Here is a 20,544-nt window from a genome sequence, read left to right on the forward strand (position 1 = left end):
GTAAAATCAAAACTCAAGAGGAAAATCTTGAGAGTCTTGGAAAAGTGTCGTCTCAAACGAAGAGGGTTTCTGAGCAAAGATCATTTTGGGCTAATCACTTTTGAGGGTTTCTATTCTGGGTGGACTGGCCAATACCAGGCGTGAATTTTTGAGCGGGAGAAGTTTCCATTGTTTCCCTTTATGGCCCAGTTATATTATTTTTTATTTTTAAATACAATATTATTATTATATACAAGCAATATAATCAACATATATACATACAATTACAGTTGGAAAATATGCAAAAATTGTTCCTGAATACCCAAAATAAAGATATGGTGTCATTTTAATAAACATTTAAACAAAGCCAGTCAATTCACAATGAAATACAAGTCCAAACATATTGAATCTCATCTCTAATACAGTTGCCATAACTTTCGTTTCATCAGTCATGTCATTGACTTTGACCCCAGATGCCCACATATGCTTCTGAAGATACTTTTCACACTGTCCTCTACAAAATAAGGACAGGTTAACAACAGTTGTTAGCTTCATTGCAGTTATCAAACCTCTCCATGCTGTCTAAACAAACAAAATATTAAAGTAGGAACATATCTGAAATTCAGCAGTTTGCATCAGAGACGAGTTTCTGGTTTCTTGAACTTCGAACCTTTGTAATCAGTCAATTTCTCTTCGGTTCTTTCTATTCTACTTCAGGTACATTGTAAAGGCAATACAATGTTATCTTACTTTGGCATAACTATGACATTTATTTATGCTATAATAACTGCAATGATATTAAAAGAGAACAACAATCCTGTGGAAGACAAACTCAGAGTGAAGGAACAATATGGTCCAGATCTGAGAAAGATTTCCGTCAAACAGCCCTTAAATTAAAATATCAGCAGCACATCAGATGCGATATCACAGGAATTAAAATGCAAATAACCAGCTGAAACCTTAAAGGAATGAAGCAAAAGCAATTACTGTCATGACTTTCATAGTGGCCCCAAAAATGCAGATTACTGCTCTTGTGTTCTCTCATGCACAACAATCAATTCAGATATAATTCAATTCAAATTCATTCTGCTCCTCTATCTATTGTAATCACAGAGAGGTCCTATTTGTCACCAATTGCAAGAATGACACTGGTTTGGCAATACATTCACAGATTTATTTACCAAGAAGTCTCTTGTAACTTTTTTATTAAATGACTACAAAGCGGCAACCACGGAGATGAAAGAAAACTTAATATGACAGAACTTAAAACATGCCTATTAGGGCTCAGAAGTAGCACTGAGCTTAGTTCAATAACATTTGGGACTTTTAGAATAATAGGACCCTTGCATGCAGGCGTTTGAAGAAGTGGCTGTTAAATAACTGTGCATATTACTCTGAAGGGCATGATTAAAGCTATAAACATGTGCGGCAACCCAAAGCCTGGAGGCATGCGCCCTTTGGCTCTGGTGTGGGCAGTGCTTGAAGTGGGCCTGTACGAAGTCTTCAATATTTTAGTCTTTAGCGTACTGGAACTTTTTCGTGCATACCGGCACTTCTGACGTGTTCTGACGCTGACAAGCGTCAGTGTCCGGGTGATTAGAAATGACACTATAAAGCACACTACCCTGGAGGTCATTTGAAACGGGTGAACTTCTGGAAAGTTCAAGGATCCAGTAAGGGAATGCAATAGTAATAAATAAGTTCAAAACAGCGCTAATGCAGAAGGGGAGGAGTGGAGGAGTACCTGCACTTTTTTTCCACTTCAAGCACTGGGTGTGGGTATAAAAACATTGAACATTGGGAAAACAAACATAATAGCCTGTATTGCAGGTCAGTTTAATAAACAAGTATAAACGTTATGTAAGATTGGTTTCATGCATGAAAGTCATTTATTAGATCGATCAGTATGTATATTATTTATTTATTTATTTTGTTTGCTTCATGTACAAAAATAAAAATGAGTTATTCATTTTCATACAGACATTTTTTTATTTTCATTCATTTTCCATTCTCCATTTGGCAATAGTTAAACCAAAAACGGAATACATTTTTGAGGAATATCCCATCCACTCATTTCAATATTTTGAATTTGAATTTTTATCCCTTTAAGAGAATTGGACTTAATTAAGAAACTTAATTTAATACACTTTTACCTCGTTTTTAATGGTGCTTTTCATTGTAATTGTCTGGAAAAGTGCCTATGTTGTAATTTCTGCAAAATGATATTACATTGCTTCTTGCACATTTTGTGACACTTTCAAAGTGAAATGTCCAATGAGTGGCACTGAAGTGTTTTATTATGTTGGTTTTGTACATATCATGGCAGTTCAGAAATAAAATGTCTAATGAGTGGCTATAAATGGTTAACACTTTATCGAAAGTAAGATACCATCTACACTAAACACTACCCTAAACTTAACTGGTAGTGTTAACAAAAGCAAACGTGAGAACACTTTTGTTGCAGCAACCATGACATTTGAGCAATCTTTTTCGAGTCTTTGATCTCATTTATCAAGTGTTATAACCCATGTTTCACGTTTTTGCAAGAGCAATGCTGTACCAGGTGAGCTACCAAGCAAGTTTACCATGTCAGAAAAGCCATAGAGCCGGTTATGTGATGTGTCAAAATATATTATTTAGCAAATTATACGCTATGATAAAAGTGTTTTGAGGTTATAACATAGAATTGTTATAGGAACCGCATGAAAATGAGTCTTAATCATTGATAATCTACTTCTGTTATCAATTGGTGCAAACAGGAATAAAAGTTCTTGGTGTTTTACTGCCACCAGTGTTTATTTCAGCTGGAAACTGCTGTGAATTGTATAAATAGGTACGTGTTTGGATTTTTCCTGAAGCTAAAATCAAACGAGTCAGTGTTTTGAAAAGCATATTGATGTTTTCAAAAACTTGTCCTCAATGCTTTCATGTATGTGCTTCACAATTTATGATGAAACAGTGCTAGTCTGTTGGCAGTTCTGCTACAATCAGAACAAGCTGGAGTCTGTGACAGCTTGTGGGATATGAAGTGTATCCAAGGGAAGACAGCTGACCTTTTACTTTAGTCCAAGGACTTGGTGGTGGAAACCATCCCTAAGAGTGAATCTGAGAGTGAACCGAAAACACAAGCAGCCTTCATATGATAGCAGCCTTGGACAGAATTTTATCTGCTGTCTGATGCTTTGTTCCTTTCAAGGTGTATGTGATTGAGACGTCTGCTTAAAATTCAGAATATGTCTTACCTGTGGTTAGAGGTCTATGTGATGCAAGGCTTGTAACCAGAAAGTTTACTGAAAGAAACAGCATTGCACCTTTGAGAAAAGAATTCAACCCCAGATTTCTCATCATTATGTGGAAGTCACAGAATACAATTTTTGCGGTGGTGATGTGACAATAAATAGCTGAAATTACTGTGAAACCACACAACATGCAAACGATGGATATGATGGATATAAGCAGCACTGCACGTCTACAGTAATAATCTGTTGAGCATAATGTAATAATGCTTGTTAATTTAAAGTTAAAGCTAAAAAGTGCTTATTGCTGAATAGTAGGTTCTTTTAGACATATTTTTTTCCAGTCTGAGCTCATGAGAAAATTGAACTATTTTATGAGGTGGTGATTTCATATGAATTCATACTGAAAAGATTCAGATGAAGATTTATTTTGGGAAAAAAAAGCATGAAGCTCCACCCCAAACCCCACCCTAAAACTTGACTGTCAGTGGGGCATATGCGGATCATACGATGACGTATAAATGAAAAATGAAAGAATTCATACGAATAAATGGCCGGACACACTACACATAATTCCACTGACTTCCATTCATATACGCATGCGAATGTGGGATACAGGAAACACAAGCTCATGTGAATTCTGCTGCATTCCAATGTTCAAGTTTGGTGAACTCTGCTCTACGAGTTTGTATATTGAATATATATATATAGGTTCACCAGACAAACGCATGAGTACTAATATTTGATATAAAAATGTTTTAATAACTTACTTCAAATAAAAATAACTGCAAATATGCATTTCATCAGCATTGATTGTTTTTTATTTGCTCATTCCTACTCAAAAAGCCAATACCAGGACTTCAGGATTTTTGCAGTGCCTCCAAGAGATATAAATCTACCAACACCCAATTGCCCAGCAATTGCAGCTTATTAGAGCAGAAGAGATCATGATGACCGCCATCTGTGATCTATCATAATTTGTGTAAAATACCGATTTTGCCCTCTTCCACCTGATTGCCCTGATGGAAGCACAAATTGCCATAAATCTTTTGAAAACGCCATGTTTCAGCACACAACCCACACACTTTATGGTCATTTTAAACTCAATTTGAATGAAGTGCTAATGTAAAACAGCTATTTTCTAGGTTGCCTGAAGAGTTGTAGGGAAGTCACTGGTAATAATGAATTTCAGCCTGTTTTTCTCATACAAGTCTAGTACAACACTAATTGCCTGTATTGCAGTGCAATACAATACACATTGATTCAAAGCAGCTGTACAGAAAATCATGATGTTATTGTTTGTAATACCTTAATATCTTAACACCTTGAATTTAGCAGATTAGAGATGGGCGATAATACAGTTTACATTTTGCGATGATAAAAGCAATCAAGCAGTTGAGAATTGCTTTATAGTATATAGTACTTTACAATATACAGTATAGGTTGGATATACGTATATATGTCCAACTTTATATAAAGAGCTGGGTGATAATATAGTTTACATTCTGCCATGATATCAAGAATCAAACGGTCATATGGCTTTGAAGATTTGCTTTGAAGGATTTAGTGCACAAGTCAGATGGACCACTTTTGTGTGTGTATTTTTTATTTTTTTTTTGAACCTTGAAAGCTTTGGTCTACTTTCTGGTGGAAAGAAATTACTTCTGCTGGTTAGCTTTAAGTTTAGGCAACAATTTCCTTCACTTTTACCACAGCATTGTCAGAGCAGAGCTTTCGGTTTGCATTAAACTGGACAAAGAATGAGGAAGATTGACAGATCTTAGGCCGTCTCACTCAGCTGAGAACTGGACAAATGCAAGGTTTGAAATGAGAAGTATACTGCTGTGAATGCAAGAACAAAAGCAATGAAGTGTTCAGATGAGTGCTAAGCAAGAGTTCACTCATGAGGAGACACAAAACAGCGCCAACGAGCTTTTACACCCACGCCAAAAGAGTGTCTGAGCCTACCATTTCAAAAGAGAAGAATGAATATAATGTGAAAGCCAAAAAGATCCACAACTGAGTGTTTTTTACAGTCTGTGCCATCTTATGTAACTACAGCGTATGAAAGAAATAATTATGTCTGTCAAGTGAGTTTTCTTTTGGAGTTTTAACACGTTTAAATAAACCACAGAATTGTAGAGTAACTGTCCATGGTGCTGAATTCAGTAGCACTATCCACATTAACCATGTTGCATTTAAAATATTAGCTTTGATTTTGACTTGTTAGACCATATTTTCCAAGGAATGTCCAGAAGGAAAGACAATGCATCAGTTGGAAATATTTATCTCTTCTCAGTTCAATATATTTATTTGCTCTGTGGTCCCTTTCTTGTAAGCCATCTCTTTTATTTCCCATTATTTGAAATTTTAATGAATACCCTGCGAAGAAGAAATACTGGCATGGTAACAACTACCAAAGACCCTGTATCTCAGGGCTGTCCAAACTCGGTCCTGGAGGGCCGGTGTCCTGCACAGTTTAGCTCCAACTTGCCTCCACACACCTGACTGGAAGTTTCTATGCCTAGTAAGAGCTTGATTAGCTGGTTCAGGTGTGTTTAATTAGGGTTGGAGCTAAACTCTGCAGGACACCGGCCCTCCAGGACCGAGTTTGGACAGCCCTGCTGTATCTGATGGTGTTGGGATCAGACTAACAAAACATGCAAGAAAACTGCCTATTTGTTTCTTTTCTTTTCTTGATTAACAGTTTTTCAGTTATAACGTTTTGAAAAAGGTTTGCAAAGCGTTTGGAAAGTGTGTGTGTGTTTTTTTTGTTGCAAACTTAAAAGACAGACAAGGCATTTATGTCTATTCTGAAAATGTGAGATTTAAAAAAAAAAGAAATTTTTGTGGCCATTTTGCTTTTATTTTGATAGGACAGCACAAGGTTAAAAAGGAAGCACTGAGAGAGGAGAAAGGGGAGCAGTATGACTGACAAAATGTGACATTTTTACATAGAGCTACAAAGGATAAGGAAGGCAGGGACATTTCAAGTTCATCAGCCATCACAAGTCTCTGCATCACATATGCACTGTTAAAGAAAGAAAGAGAGGGAACCAAACTGCAATCCTCATGTAATTATTCACTTCAGATAATGGTGTAGTTACAGCATCTACCAGAAGGGACTAACTAGATAACTAGATGATGCATCCAAACCTTGATAACAATGAGGACTCATTTTTATCAGCAAGACCTTCATCAAACTATTGCTCCATGATGACAGTAGTTGACCTAAAAGTGACTGGCTGTTGAAAAAGACACTATATTTTTATGCAAATGTCCTCTATATGTTGTTAAAACAAACAAACAAATAAATAAATAAAAAGTTGTAAAACTTTATTGGAGTATGATTTCAAAAAATAAATAAATTCCTATTTCACTCTTTCTACTTCCAAATTTAATGTTTAATTCAATGTGTTACTTGCAGTTTTTTTTGTAAATGTGAAATTTACTAGCAATTTCTAAGTGAAAATGGCTTCACCACCAATTTTTTTCCTCAGTGAAGCAGTGCAATGCATTACAAATTGTGGTCTAAAACATTACATAATACAATAATTCATCAAATTGTTTGCATTCTTGTAGGTTTTGTTTTGACCTTTATACTTAAGGGTTATGTGCTGCTCATGATGTATTAAAACTACATTAAACACTGAGTTGAATAAATAACTGTATCTCAGGTGTTTTGCTGTGGCAACAAAAAAATGTATGTTTATATTTATATGTTCAGACTATAAAATTGCTGTTCCTTTATGACATTGCAGCTGTGTTTGAAGCAGATGTTTCCATGTTTAACCGAAGCTGTCAATAGTGTCCTGTGACTACAGGAAACATCTATAAAAGCACAACAGTCTGCCTTTTCAGTAGCTTAAGGGCTTGAACACACACACAGGTGGGCGTGCACACACACACACACACACACACACACACTATAAGAGCAGGATTAATTAAAATTATTAATCAACTATAAGCTTGAAATGAAGAGCTTGTGGACTCCAGATCAGGAGGCTGCGTATAAAACATCTCAGCATAAATATGAGTTCTGAAGCAATTCAGGCTAGCAAACTCATCCTTGCGAAACAGCCTCAATCTTCTGCTTTTTAGAGCGTCTAGGCTATTTTATCCACCAATTAGTGTCAGCAGCCCAACCCTCTACCAAGTGGACTGTGGAAATATACCTTGGAAAAAGGAACACAGACAAAAATAAATGTCCTTTCTATCAGCATCTGTAAGCTTTCAGAGCCTAAGGGTTTCGGAAAGAGAACAGCGATGTCTATGTATATACATACGCAGAGATTAATGATTGATACAGAACAGATTCCTCTCAGTGAACCGCGAAGAGATGGCCAGATACTCATGGCCTTTTAATAGGTGCCATGCATGACTGAGTCCCTCTTACTCACACCGAAACTAATGTAGCAAGACTAAAGTTATGGACACTACTCCCAGTGCGCTTGTCTGTTCTTGTGATGCGCATTGGTCAGATTTAAGGTCTTATTTTATCAGAGTTAAGCAGCTAATGAAGCAATCATAAAGGCTGCAGAGATTTATTGCAATGACATCGGCTGTTTGTTGAATTGAAAGTTTCTGTTGCCTTTATACTCTTGAAGAGTTTGTAAAGTTAAGCATTTTCACTTTCACTTATGCTCAGAATCAACTTCTATATTTAACCTGTGTTAGGTTAAAAAGCAACAAACCTCAGGATGGTTTTTATTTGCGGATTCTGCACACCTCCAGCAAATGGAAAACAGTTTTTCAAAAGAATATACTTTCAAATAATTCACCGTAAGAAAATGCCCAAGCAGGCTGTTTACTGCCAAGCTCTGATTCTCAGTAAAGGTAGAGCTCTGAATGAGTTCATGACTTGAGTAAATATGATCCGAAAGTAATCATTTGCTATTTTATGCGTGTAAAGTCCCAGACTGTGATGACTATTAGTTGATAACAAAATAACACTTAATAAAACAAAACCTAGATGAAACAGACTGAAGTGTAGTTTTAAAGGGATAGCTCAGCAGAAAATTAAAACTCTGTCACTACTTACTTACCCCCATGTTGTTCCAAACCCGCATGACTTCTTTGTTCTGTAGAAAAGAAAAAAGACATTTTGAAGAATGTTGGGATCCAAAGAGTTTTGGTTACCAATGACTTCCATTGTATGGACAAAAACACTGGGACATTTCTCAAAATAGCTTTTATATGTTCTTAAAATATATTTTATATTCCACAGAAGAAACAAAGTCATTCTGTTACGGGGCTGACGAGACGTGAGACGTGCGGATCCATGTGCAAAGCTTTATTCTGGAGACGTGGTCAGAAACAGGCATAAATCAAACATTGGCAAACAGCTATATTGAGGGCAAGACAGCAGAGTAATCCAAAACGGGCGTGAGGGCGAGACTAGAGGGATAAATCCAGGAACACAGGAAAAGGTCCAGGCATGGGCAAACAGAGTCCAAACGGCAAAACGACAGGGCAATCCAAAAACAAAGGCAACGATATATACACGGGAAAACAGGCAAGGCAAGACTAGACTAAACTAAACTAGGAACTAAGAAAAAGACAAAGCTAAGACAATAAACAGGCTCCGTATAGCAGCTAACACTAGGAGAGTGGAAAACGCAGAACAATACTAGAGACCAAACAGGACATAAACATGGAATGGCTTGGTAAAGTAGCTAACACTTGGAGAGTGAAAAACGCTAGACAATACTCGGCGATCTGAACAGGAACTGAGTGGGTGTTAAACATACAGGTTTGGAACATGAATAATCAATGACAGTATTGATTTATTTATTTATCTCTGTGTGTGAACTATACCCGATATATGAATGTATACATAATTATTGAAAACACTTTTAACTTTTAAATACTTCAAATGAATTATAATAATAAAAAACAAAAACAATAAAAATATGTAAAATACTTGCAAAGAAAAAATGTGTGCAAATTTATATATAGGAGGCGGAACAGGGGGAGGGATGGAGGGCCAGGTCCATGTGGAAGTGGAGAGACTGGGAACTGAGGCAAAGCCGGCAGAGCAGAGTACCAAGGTGAAGCAGACGGAACAGGAACCCACCAGGGCGGAGCAGACGGAGCAGAAGACCTCCATGGCTGAGCAGACAGAGCAGGAGCCCACCCTGGGCCTAACTCGGGGACATGGTGCTCTGGAGAAGCAGGCACAGCAAAGTGCTTTCGAGGAGCCAGCACTGGAGGGTGATCTGGAGGAGCAGGCACAGCAAAGCGCTTTCGAGGAGCTGGCACTGGAATGAGTCTTGGGACTGGAGCCGACACTGGAGACAGGGAAACAGGAGCCCGCCGTGGGCTATACTCGGGAACAGCAGCCCTCCGTGGGCTTAATCCGGGAACAGGAGCCCTCCTTGGGCTTAACTCGGGAACAGGAGCCCGCCGTGGGCTATACTCAGGAACAGGAGCCCTCCGTGGGCCTAACTCGGGAACAGGAGCCCTCCGTGGGCTTAACTCGGGAACAGGAGCCCTCCGTGGGCTTAACTCGGGAACAGGAGCCCTCCCTGGGCTTAACTCGGGAACATGAGCCCTTCCTGGGCTTAACTCGGGAACAGGAGCCCTCCGTGGGCTATACTCGGGAACAGGAGTCCTCCCTGGTAGGGACTGGGACCTGGGGAAAACTGAGACACAAGAGACAGACAGAGCATATACGGTCTCATGGATGGGACAGACAGTTCTTTCACAAACGGCCTCCATAGCCGTGACAGAACAGGTAAAGAGTTCACAAACGGCCTCCATAGCCGTGACAGGGTAGGATGAGGATTCACAGACGGCCTCCTTAGCCATGACAGGACAGGCAGAGAGTTCACAAACGGCCTCCATAGCCGTGACAGGACAAACAGGAAGTTTATAGGTGGGTACTACTGACACCTCTGGAGGTTCTGCAGCGGGTGCCGCCACCTCTGGAGGTTCTACAGTAGTGCCCTCAGGATACAGGGAGAGCTCAGCAAAGGTTCCTTCGAACTTGACATGACAGGTTTGTCGTGTTCTTCCTCCGTGACACCCACAGTAAACAAAGAGTCAACAGTCAACAAAGCATAATCCATAAACTGAGCGAGAGACGAACGTGGACCCTCGCCTCTAAGCTTAGACCTAAGAGGTCGATTAATGCCATCACAAAAAAACTCTATCAAAAGACAGTCCGGTAAATCTGAATACTGCGCGATTGCTACAAATTCTCTAATATAGTTCTCCAGCGATCGCGGGCCTTGTTTAAGGGCTAATAATATTCTTGCAGTGTCCATACCTGGCCAATGTCCACTTGAACAGCTGCTGGATCCTTGTGGGGCCGAGTATTCTGTAACGGGGCTGACAAGACGTGAGGCATGCAGATCCATGTGCAGGCTTTATTAAGCAGAGAGGTCAGAAACACAGGCAGGGTCGAACAAGGGCAAACAGGAATATGGCGGGCAAGACACAAGAATAATCCTAGGGCTAGCGAAGGTCAACGATCGGCGAACAGAATCAAAAGGGCGAGACTAGAGGGATAAATCCAGGAACACAGGCAAATATATATAAAAAGAGAGAGAGAGAGAGAGTGTTGAGAGTTTTCAACACACTTTATTGAATCAATCATTGCAAAGTCAGCAGAACAACAAATCAAAATATCAGTAACACTCAAAAAAGGGGAGCAAAAAGACCAGAGCTTATTGTAACTTGGTATTAAAGATCAACATTTAATATACAACTGTAAACAAATAGTTTAATTAAAACACCATTTGTGACCCTGGACCACAAAACCAGTCTTAAGTCGCTGGGGTATATTTGTAGCAATAGCCAAAAAAACATTGTATGGGTCAAAATTATCGATTTTTCTTTTATGCCAAAAATCATTAGGAAATTAAGTAAAGATCATGTTCCATGAAGATATTTTGTAAATTTCCTACTGTAAATATATCAAAACTTAATTTTTGATTAGTAATATGCATTGCTAAGGACTTAATTTGGACAACTTTAAAGGTGATTTTCTCAATATTTAGATTTTTTTTGCACCCTCGGATTCCAGATTTTCAAATAGTTGTATCTCGGCCAAATATTGTCCTATCTTAACAAACAATACATCATGGAAAGCTTATTTATTCAGCTTTCAGATGATGCATAAATCTCAATTTCAAAAAATTGACCCTTATGACTGGTTTTGTGGTCCAGGGTCACATCTATACAAAAAAATAAAAATAAAAATAAACTTTCTAAATCATTCATCATTTTATAGAAAAAGCATAACCCTTGCTTTTTACCAGATTTTTAAAATCAATAACCACATGTTAATAACCACATTCTCTACCCTCTATTTTGTTTTTCCTGGTTATATAAACAGCAAGTTTGGCTTGCCCAATTAAAAATGTCAATAATTTACTTTTTATTCTTTGCACCACACTATACTTAGGGCCAAGAATAAAAATCTCAGAAGAAAAAGTCTTCTCAAAATTCTTGAAAAGAACATCATGAAAACAAAACAAATCATACAACCCTGAACATTCTAAAAAACTGTGAAAAATTGTCTCCCTTATTTTACAAAAAGGACAATCACTTGATACATTGGGATTAATAACACTCACAAATGCATTTACAGCAACTGCGCCATGTAAAACTCTCCACTGAATATCACCTGTGCGTTTTTCAATTGGTGGTTTGTATAAAACTCTCCAAACAGGTGTAACTTCATCATCCAATCCCAATCTCTCTCTCCACACTGTATCACCACGTTCTATTAAAGTTGCTTTATTTAAGACTTTTACAAAACATTTATATAAAACTTTACTTTGAACATCCTGCAAACTTAACTCTTCTAACCCCCTCGGTCCAGACAGACCTTTGAGATTGGGACTAAAAACAATACTTGGGAAGGGATCTGTATTATTAGGAACCAGTTTCCCATTATAAAAGTCAATTAACATATTGTTTTCTTCTTCTGAGTTTCTGTTTAAAAATGTTCAGAACTCTTTCTACTTGCTGTACCGACCACACACCTAGATGTGAGGCCAGGGACTGAGCATTATTTAGACCAGGACCAGCAACATCCAACAAATGATGCCGTTTTAGGGCCCTATTTTAACGATCTAAGCGCATGGTCTAAAGCGCACGGCACAGGTGCACTCAGGGCGTGTCCGAATCCACTTTTGCTAGTTTAACGACGGGAAAATGGTTGGCGAGCTCCGGCTACATGGTCTAAACGGGTTGTCCCTATTCTCTTAATGAGTAATGGTTGTTTTTTTGGGCATAACGTGCAATAAACCAATCAGAGTCTCATCTCCCATCCCCTTTAAAAGCCAGTTGCGCTCGCGCCATGACGGAATGTAATTTTTCATTGAGTTGGTCTATGGCGCAGTCTATTTTCAGTTCCTCAAAATAGCAACGCGCCAACAATGCGCCTGAACCCACCTCTTTTTTAGACCAGCACTTCCATGGGCGCACAAATGGGCGCAAATGCATTTGCTATTTAAACAACACGGCGCAGGACCGGAAAATGAGAACTGCGTCGGGCTGAAACTAGCAAAAACACTTGCGCTGCGCCTTGCGCTGCATTGCAATTATCGTCCAGGCAGAACTACTGTTCCAGCCACCAAAGACAGATTCACAAATAACCTGCCTGTTTTATCTCAACTGTTCTGTGTACCCATAAGTACACATGAACTAGATGAAATGACTAGCAACATGGGCACTATCTTCTCTAATACATTAGAAGCTGTTGCCCCCATCAAATTGAAAAAGGTTAGAGAAAAACGTACTGCGCCATGGTACAACAGTAATACCCATTCTCTCAAGAAAAAAACTCGTAGTCTTGAGCGCAAATGGAGAAAAACTAACTTGGAAGTTTTTAGAATTGCGTGGAAAAACAGTATGTCCAGCTATAGACAGGCTCTAAAAGCTGCCAGGGCCGAGCATATCCACAAACTCATAGAAAATAACCAAAAGAATCCAAGGTTTTTATTTAGCACAGTGGCTAGATTAACAAATAACCAGACGCCACCCGATCTAAATATTCCCTCACAGTTTAATAGTAATGACTTTATGAATTTCTTCACTGATAAAATAGATAACATATTAAATACAATAGCAAATGTAGATTCTACAACGTATAATACTTCAGCTTCATTCATCGCACAAAAAGATAAACTGCAGTGCTTTACAACTATAGGACAGGAAGAGGTTGGAACAGCAGCTACGCTAATTATGTCTCTATTTGTTTCTCTGTTTCTGCCACGGGATTGACATCCTGTGGTAACTAGGATTTACACAAGCTTCAGTCTGGATCCAGAACACCTGAGAAGAGATGATGCCAACCCCTCATAGGACCTCAGATGATGCCAACCCTGAAACAACTTGCAGAACTACCACATTTTGCTATAAGTTTGATTGCATCATATAATAATTGCTGTTAATAGTGTTCATCGTCTGTTTGATTACGTCTTTAATTGATATTTCCGTACATTTCTGCCATATGTACATTGACTGACAGTCACCACTGATAAGCTACCACTAAATATTGTAGAAACTTAATTTGCTGTAAAGTTGCTTTGCAATGATTTGTATCGTGAAAAGCGCTGTACAAATAAACTTGAATTGAATTGAATTGCGCCGGGTGTATGATAGGGCCCTAGATTTCAGCATTAGAGGAGAAACTCATTCATTCTCTTTGGCTGTCTGTCTGATGTGTAAATTCATTCAAATTGCAAAGGCCAAAACAAAACAAAACAAAACAAAACAAACAAAAAAAAAACAATAAAGGTTAATCAAAAAAAGTAAATCCAACCCCTGATCCCCATTTAGTTTTTTCCTGGCAAGTGTGGAAGATTCTGGCACTTCACCATGCTTTCATGTTTGTGTTTTATAAATCATGAAAGAAAAAAAAAAACTGATGACAAAAAAGGGATGTTTTTCTGACATGTATATTACTCTTAAAATGCTAATCTATCTATCTATCTATCTATCATCTATCTATCTATCTATCTATCTATCTATCTACACTGAACAAAATTATAAATGCAACACTTTTGTTTTTGCCCCCAATTTTCATGAGCTGAACTCAAAGATCTAAGACTTTTTCTATGTACACAAAAGGCCTATTTCTCTCAAATATTGTTCACAAATCTGTCTAAATCTGTGTTAGTGAGCACTTCTCCTTTGCCGAGATAATCCATCCACCTCACAGGTGTGGCATATCAAGATGCTGATTAGAAAGCATGATTATTGCACAGGTGTGCCTTAGGCTGGCCACAAAATGAACATTCAATTCACGGGCAACAGCTCTGGTGGACATTCTTGCAGTCAGCATGCCAATTGCACGCTCCCTCAAAAGTTCCGACATCTGTGGAATTGTGCTGTGTGATAAAACTGCACATTTTAGAGTGGCCTTTTATTGTGGCCAGCCTAAGGCGCACCTGTGCAATAATCATGCTGTCTAATCAGCATCTTGATATGCCACACCTGTGAGGTGGATGGATTATCTCGGCAAAGGAGAAGTGCTCACTAACAGAGATTTAGACAGATTTGTGAACAATATTTGAGAGAAATAGGCCTTTTGTGTACATAGAAAAAGTCTTAGATCTTTGAGCTCAGCTCATGAAAAATGGGGGCAAAAAAAAGTGTTGCGTTTATAATGTTGTTCAGTGTATCTATCTATCTATCTATCTATCTATCTATCTATGTGATTATATGAAAACAGAGTGGTGCGCAGTACTAGACATTAATTCCAAATTTGATCTCTGTTTGCTTTCAGTCCTTTTTTAACATTTGCACATGGCATGCCTCACATCTGACTAAGTGTCATTATTGTTTCAGTTTCTGGAGATTTCCTGTCTTGTAGGCACAGATGAGTCATCTCTAATTGGTGGAATAATACAGCTGGCTCAGCAGTACAGCAGAAATGGGGCGCATCCATTTAAGTCTGTTTAAATGTGAAATGAGTGGAGAAGGTGCCAAGCATGTTTAGCCAATAAATGAAAAAGCGTCTACTCATCTCTCACGATCTAGAGCCAGCTATTAATCAGATTCTGACAAATGACCCCAGCTCTGCTGCTATTATCTAAAATCCCACTGTTTATTAAAATAATAAATGAATACAAGCTTAATTAGACCTGCAAGTTCTCATCAGGGCCACTTGTAGTTACATTACAGATAACAATGCCTTATTAGTGACCTTTGTCAATGCTATCAGTTAAATCTCACTACTACAATACAGAAGTAAAGATTTCCAGCAACAATATCTCATATTTGTACATGTTCATAGAATATTTTATAGTACAAATGTGGAGGATTTTAACATCTTAACAGAATATTAAAGGAATAGTTCACCCAGAAATGAAAATTTAAAGTAAATTTACTCACCCTCAAGCCACCCTCATTGGAACAGATTTGGAGAAATTTAGCATTACATCACTTGCTCACCAATGGATTCTCTGCAGTGAATGGGTGCCGTCAGAATGAGAGTCCAAACAGCGGATAAAAACATCACAATGATCCACAAGTAATTAACAGAACTCCAGTCCATCAATTAGCATCTTGTGAAGCAAAAAGCTGCATGTTTGCAATTAAAAATATATTTTAAAGATATTTTTAACTTTCTCGTCTGTATCAGGAGAGAAATATACACAGCTCAAGCACCATTTATAAGTTAAAACAGTCCAAGATAGCTCTAAACAAGTTTGTTGATGGACTTGATGCAAGAGGACAGCAGTGGATGGACCTTTTCACTGGAGGAAATGTTATTATGGATCATGGACTATTTTAGCCAGAAGCGACAGCTGAAAGTTAAAATGCCTTAAAGGGTTAGTTCACCCAAAAATGAAAATTAGCCCATAAATTACTCACCCTCAAGTCATCCTAGGTGTATGACTTTCTTCTTTCAGACGAATCCAGTCGGAGTTATATTAAAAATGGTCTTTGATCTTTCAAGCTGTTTAATGCCAATCAGCGGGTGTTGCAGTGCTTCAGTCCAAAGGAAATGAAATAAAAAGCGCCCATCCATTAAAAAAAAGTGTCTCACACGGCTCCGGGGGGTGAACAAAGTCCTCCTGTAGCGAATCGATGCATTTTTGTAAGAAAAATATCCATATTCAAAACGTAATAATCACTTTAATGTAGCTTGTGCCAACAGTTGTACACAGAAGCAGCTCCGGGCTAATGACGTATGAGTTCAGCGTTGCGCATGCACCGGTGAGTCTCGTGAAAACCAACATTTGTTAACAGTTGCAAAGGAAGCAAAGTTTCCTTACTTTAGCAAAGGAAAACCAGTCTCCTCTTGGCTTATATCGAAATCCTCTGACATTCTTCTTTACAAATCCTCGTTTTGTTTTGTTCTTCTGTGACCTGTGTTTTGTTTCGATCTCTCCCCTGCGCTTCCACGTGCGTCACTTCTGAGCGGTGCATGCACAAAGCCGACCTCATATGTCATCCGCCCGGAGCTGCTTCCGTGTACAACTGTTGGCGCAAGCTACATTAAAGTGATTATTATTTTTGAATATGGATATTTTTCTTACAAAAACGCATCGATTCGCTACAGGAGGCCTTTGTTCACCCCAAGGTTATTTTCGTAAATGAAAACTGAAACTAACACAAAAACTATTGGTCAAAAAACAAAACAGAAATAAAAATAAAATTTCAAAATAAATGAAAAACTCAGACTAAACGAAACTAACAACAGTAATGGAAAAACTAACTAAAATAAAATAACAATTAGCAAAAATAAATTCGCTTCTGGCTAAAATAGTCCATGATCCATAATAACATTTTCAGCAAATTTTAATTTTTGGGTAAACCATTCCTTTAATGACAATTAGAATGTTGCCTTAAAAGGCAGCTGCCTACAGTATGTAGGCAGCAAGGCAGCTCACTATGTTTTGAAATAAAGCTAATATCTCCTACAGTGGTGATCTTCTAATCAAATGTTTACTATCAAACCTCTCTTTGAAGCCTATCAGAGAGCATTAATCAATTGTGGACAGTGCTAAACCACAGAACCCACTGACATTGTCAGATGAAGCCAAATGAGAGCAATGGTTTGCAATCTCTGCTTTCTGTTGAATCAATCCTTTTGCTATTATGCTACTTAGGATCTGTAGTCAGGTATAAATTATAATGTTGGGAGTGCTCTGGGCACATCAGGGGCCTTTCACATTGGAATCATTTTTGTGTTATTGTTAAAAACAACAACATGAAACTGATAGAAACTGAAATGAATATTATTTTGGCATTTAATACAACATCTACATTCAAGATTGCTCTGTTATTGGCATACAAGAAGAATTATTCCAGAAACAAAAATATGAACCGTTTCTGCAGCTCATCAGGGCCCCCTACTGGTCAGGAGCCCTGGGCAGATGCTCAGCAGGCCTGTGCATTAATCCATCTTTGTCTCTAGTGTCCAAGACACACAAATATGTCTCCACTCCTCCTAATGAAATGACGGAAATACTGTGGTTGTTGCAGAATGAAGATAAAACATCAGCCATGATAGCATCATATGCTGTGTGCTCAGCTGAAACAATCCTCATTGTCACATTTCTTCATATACAGCCTTGTTATGCTCAAAGTATTGACCCATAGAGAAAGGTTGTCCACGCGCTATTGCTGCCGTAGTATGGCCTGGGTAGTTTTAATAAATGACTCTCATTCATGGACGGAGCTTGTGGGGAGGCTGTAGGGTGCATATTGTGAATTAATTTAATGAACTTGGTTATGTAGCTTTCCTGGTAGCCTTTAAGAAAAATTCACGTGTTAGAAAATCATTTATAAAACTTAGAAATAGAGAGTTACCCACTGATTTAAACTAAACATGGGAAAAACATGTGGCTTTCACTTTTAAATTGTGTAGCTGTTATGGAGACATACTCCTTTTTTCTTCTGCTGTCCCACATTTTTTAACTATTTGTCTTTTTCTTTATTTCTTTAATTCAACCATTGCATTTTGATGTCTTTGTCAGGTCTGTCCTCAAAAAATGGAAGGGATAGTTTATCTAAAAAAATTAATATTCTGTTATAATATACTTACACTTGTATTTCCAAACCCAAACACTGTTTTTCTTTCTTTCTTTCTTTCTTTCTTTCTTTCAATATGTTCCTTAAGGTTCACTTATAATGTTATTAAAGTTTAAATGCAAAAAGTATTATCTTCAATCGTCATTCTTGCCTTCTGCCTGAATTTATCATTTTTAAGAGGTGTCTTCCTTTAGTCTCGTCAGTAAAACGGCCACTATTGTGACTGACTGTAAGCGTTTTAAAATGTCATATCCAGAGAATGCATTTTGAAATTGTTTACTTACGGTTTGCGATATAGCTGCTGTCACATCCAGTTAGGGCTGTTTGATTCCGAAATTTTTGGAATCGAGTCCGATTCCGATTCCTGGTTCTGGAATCGATGGGAATCGATTCCAAGAATCAATTCCTCACTGTTGTTTTCGATACTTTTTCGGTTCTTGTTTTTTTTAGATTGAAGGAATCTATAATCTCACCATGACTGCAGGATAAAGGTCGTAGAAAGTATCCTTCTCATAATATGAAGCTTTATTTGCTTCTCAAACGGAAGGCTGCATCCAAAATTCAGATGATCTCAGTACCGACTCGTTTTCTTTCAGTTTATTTTCGTGAATTTAAATGTGTGCAGCCTTCGTAGGATGCAGCCTTCCGTTTGAGAGGCACCCATAGATAAGCTTTGTTGAACTGAAAAGGGCTCTGAATGAGGAGTCGATTCCCCTTGATGGAATCGATTCCAACCTTTGGAATTGAGGAATCGATTCTTTTTGGAATCGATTCCCAGCCCTACATCCAGTACAGTTGGCTGCTTCATCTTCCAACAAAGGTTTCTTTGCGAACTCTCCATTACACTGGCTGTCCTTTACAAAACAATTTAAGGTCAGATGCTCCAAACAAACATAAATCTCTGACGCTATCCGGGACGCCATTAAAATAAATAAAACAAACTTTCTGACACTGGGGTCTTTCTGAAGGCTGTTTAAAAGTTGTTTAAACTGGATGTATCAAAGCGAACGTTGCTTTACTCTTCCATTTGTCCTATTGTCAACAGACTGAAGCTTGGAGTGTGTCAGAAACTGAACTGGCACCTGTATATTGTGCCCAGTGTAGATAGCTTTTGACGCAACACCATGCTCGCGTCCGGTGTAGACAGGCGTCAAGCAGGTGTCAGTTTATGGAAGGCCCAAAGCGCCAAAAAACACGTGAATTTTAACACGTTAAATACGTGTATTTCACGTGTTAAATACATGTTGTTTGCATGTGAAAAATCAACGCGATAAATATGCGTATTCAACACGTACGTGTTAAATACGCGTTAAATACACATTAAAACCAGTTTGAACGGGGTCAGTGCCCCTGGCTGCTGAAGACTTGGGTCAAACCATTTCTGTGAGCTTAGGGGGGTGTACCATTCATATACTAGACTACCACCATTTAACATGCTATAGATCAGCTTATTCAGCCTATTTATTTTGTCCTTTTTTTTGTATAGCCTATAGAAATAATATATTTAAATTGCAGTAAAATTGCCTAATTTTTCTTCACTCATGCCTTTTTGTAAATAAACACATTAGTGGGCATTCTAGATTTATGTCACGAATCCTGTCCATGGACTTCCGTTCGATCGCCACCAGAGGTCACCCTTCCATTACATTGACTCTCGCACTACACAAACTGTTGCATGTCATCCCAGACTACATATACCATCATCCATTGCACTGATTGCACACAGTTGTAACCAATCACACACTCACTATATTACCCCCACTCAGATCCCTTTCAAACTGCCGAGTATTGTATGCGCATATCGCTAGTCAGTGATAGCTACGTTATGGAGCCTGCTTTAAGTTTCCTAGTCTTAGCTTAGTCTTGCCTTGTCTGTTTTCTCTGTTCTGATCATTGCCTGTGTATTTCAGATTACCCCTTCGTCTCGCCCTGTTTGGATACTGTTTACCCCTCGCCTGGATCATCGCTCAGCCCCACAAAGATTCAGCAGCTTCTCGTATGGACATTGGCCAGGTATGGATACGGCAAGAATATTGTTAGCCCTTAGACAGGGCACACGATCGTTGGAAGGTTATATTCAAGAGTACTTGGCCATCGCTCATTATTCAGATCTGCCGGACTATGTACTGTTAGACTTTTTTTGCGAGGGTATCAATGAACCTCTAAAGACACGATTAATCTGTGAGGGTCCCCGTTCTTCTCTAAGTCAGAATCAGAATCAGAATCAGAATGAGATTTATTGCCAGGTATGTTTTCACATACGAGGAATTTGTTTTCATGACAGAAGCTTCCGCAGTGCAACAGAATGACAGCGACAGAACAAAAACAC

The 20,544-nt window shown here is 38.4% G+C and overlaps 1 long non-coding RNA gene across 1 annotated transcript in view; it reads right to left on the reverse strand.

The window, feature by feature from the left end:
• LOC107689387 (uncharacterized) overlaps positions 1 to 9,327 on the reverse strand; it is a 19,947-nt gene extending 10,620 nt beyond the window's left edge. Inside the window, exons 1-2 of the long non-coding RNA XR_001634329.1 lie at positions 9,292 to 9,327; positions 929 to 931 (exon numbers count right to left, since the gene is read on the reverse strand). This is a non-coding gene — a long non-coding RNA (uncharacterized LOC107689387). The remainder of the gene's footprint in view (positions 1 to 928; positions 932 to 9,291) is intronic.
• Between the last annotated feature and the right edge of the window lie 11,217 nt (positions 9,328 to 20,544).

The sequence above is a fragment of the Sinocyclocheilus anshuiensis genome, unplaced genomic scaffold (genome assembly GCF_001515605.1).
Source record: "Sinocyclocheilus anshuiensis isolate Anshui unplaced genomic scaffold, SAMN03320099.WGS_v1.1 scaffold946, whole genome shotgun sequence".
Lineage (NCBI taxonomy): Eukaryota > Metazoa > Chordata > Actinopteri > Cypriniformes > Cyprinidae > Sinocyclocheilus > Sinocyclocheilus anshuiensis.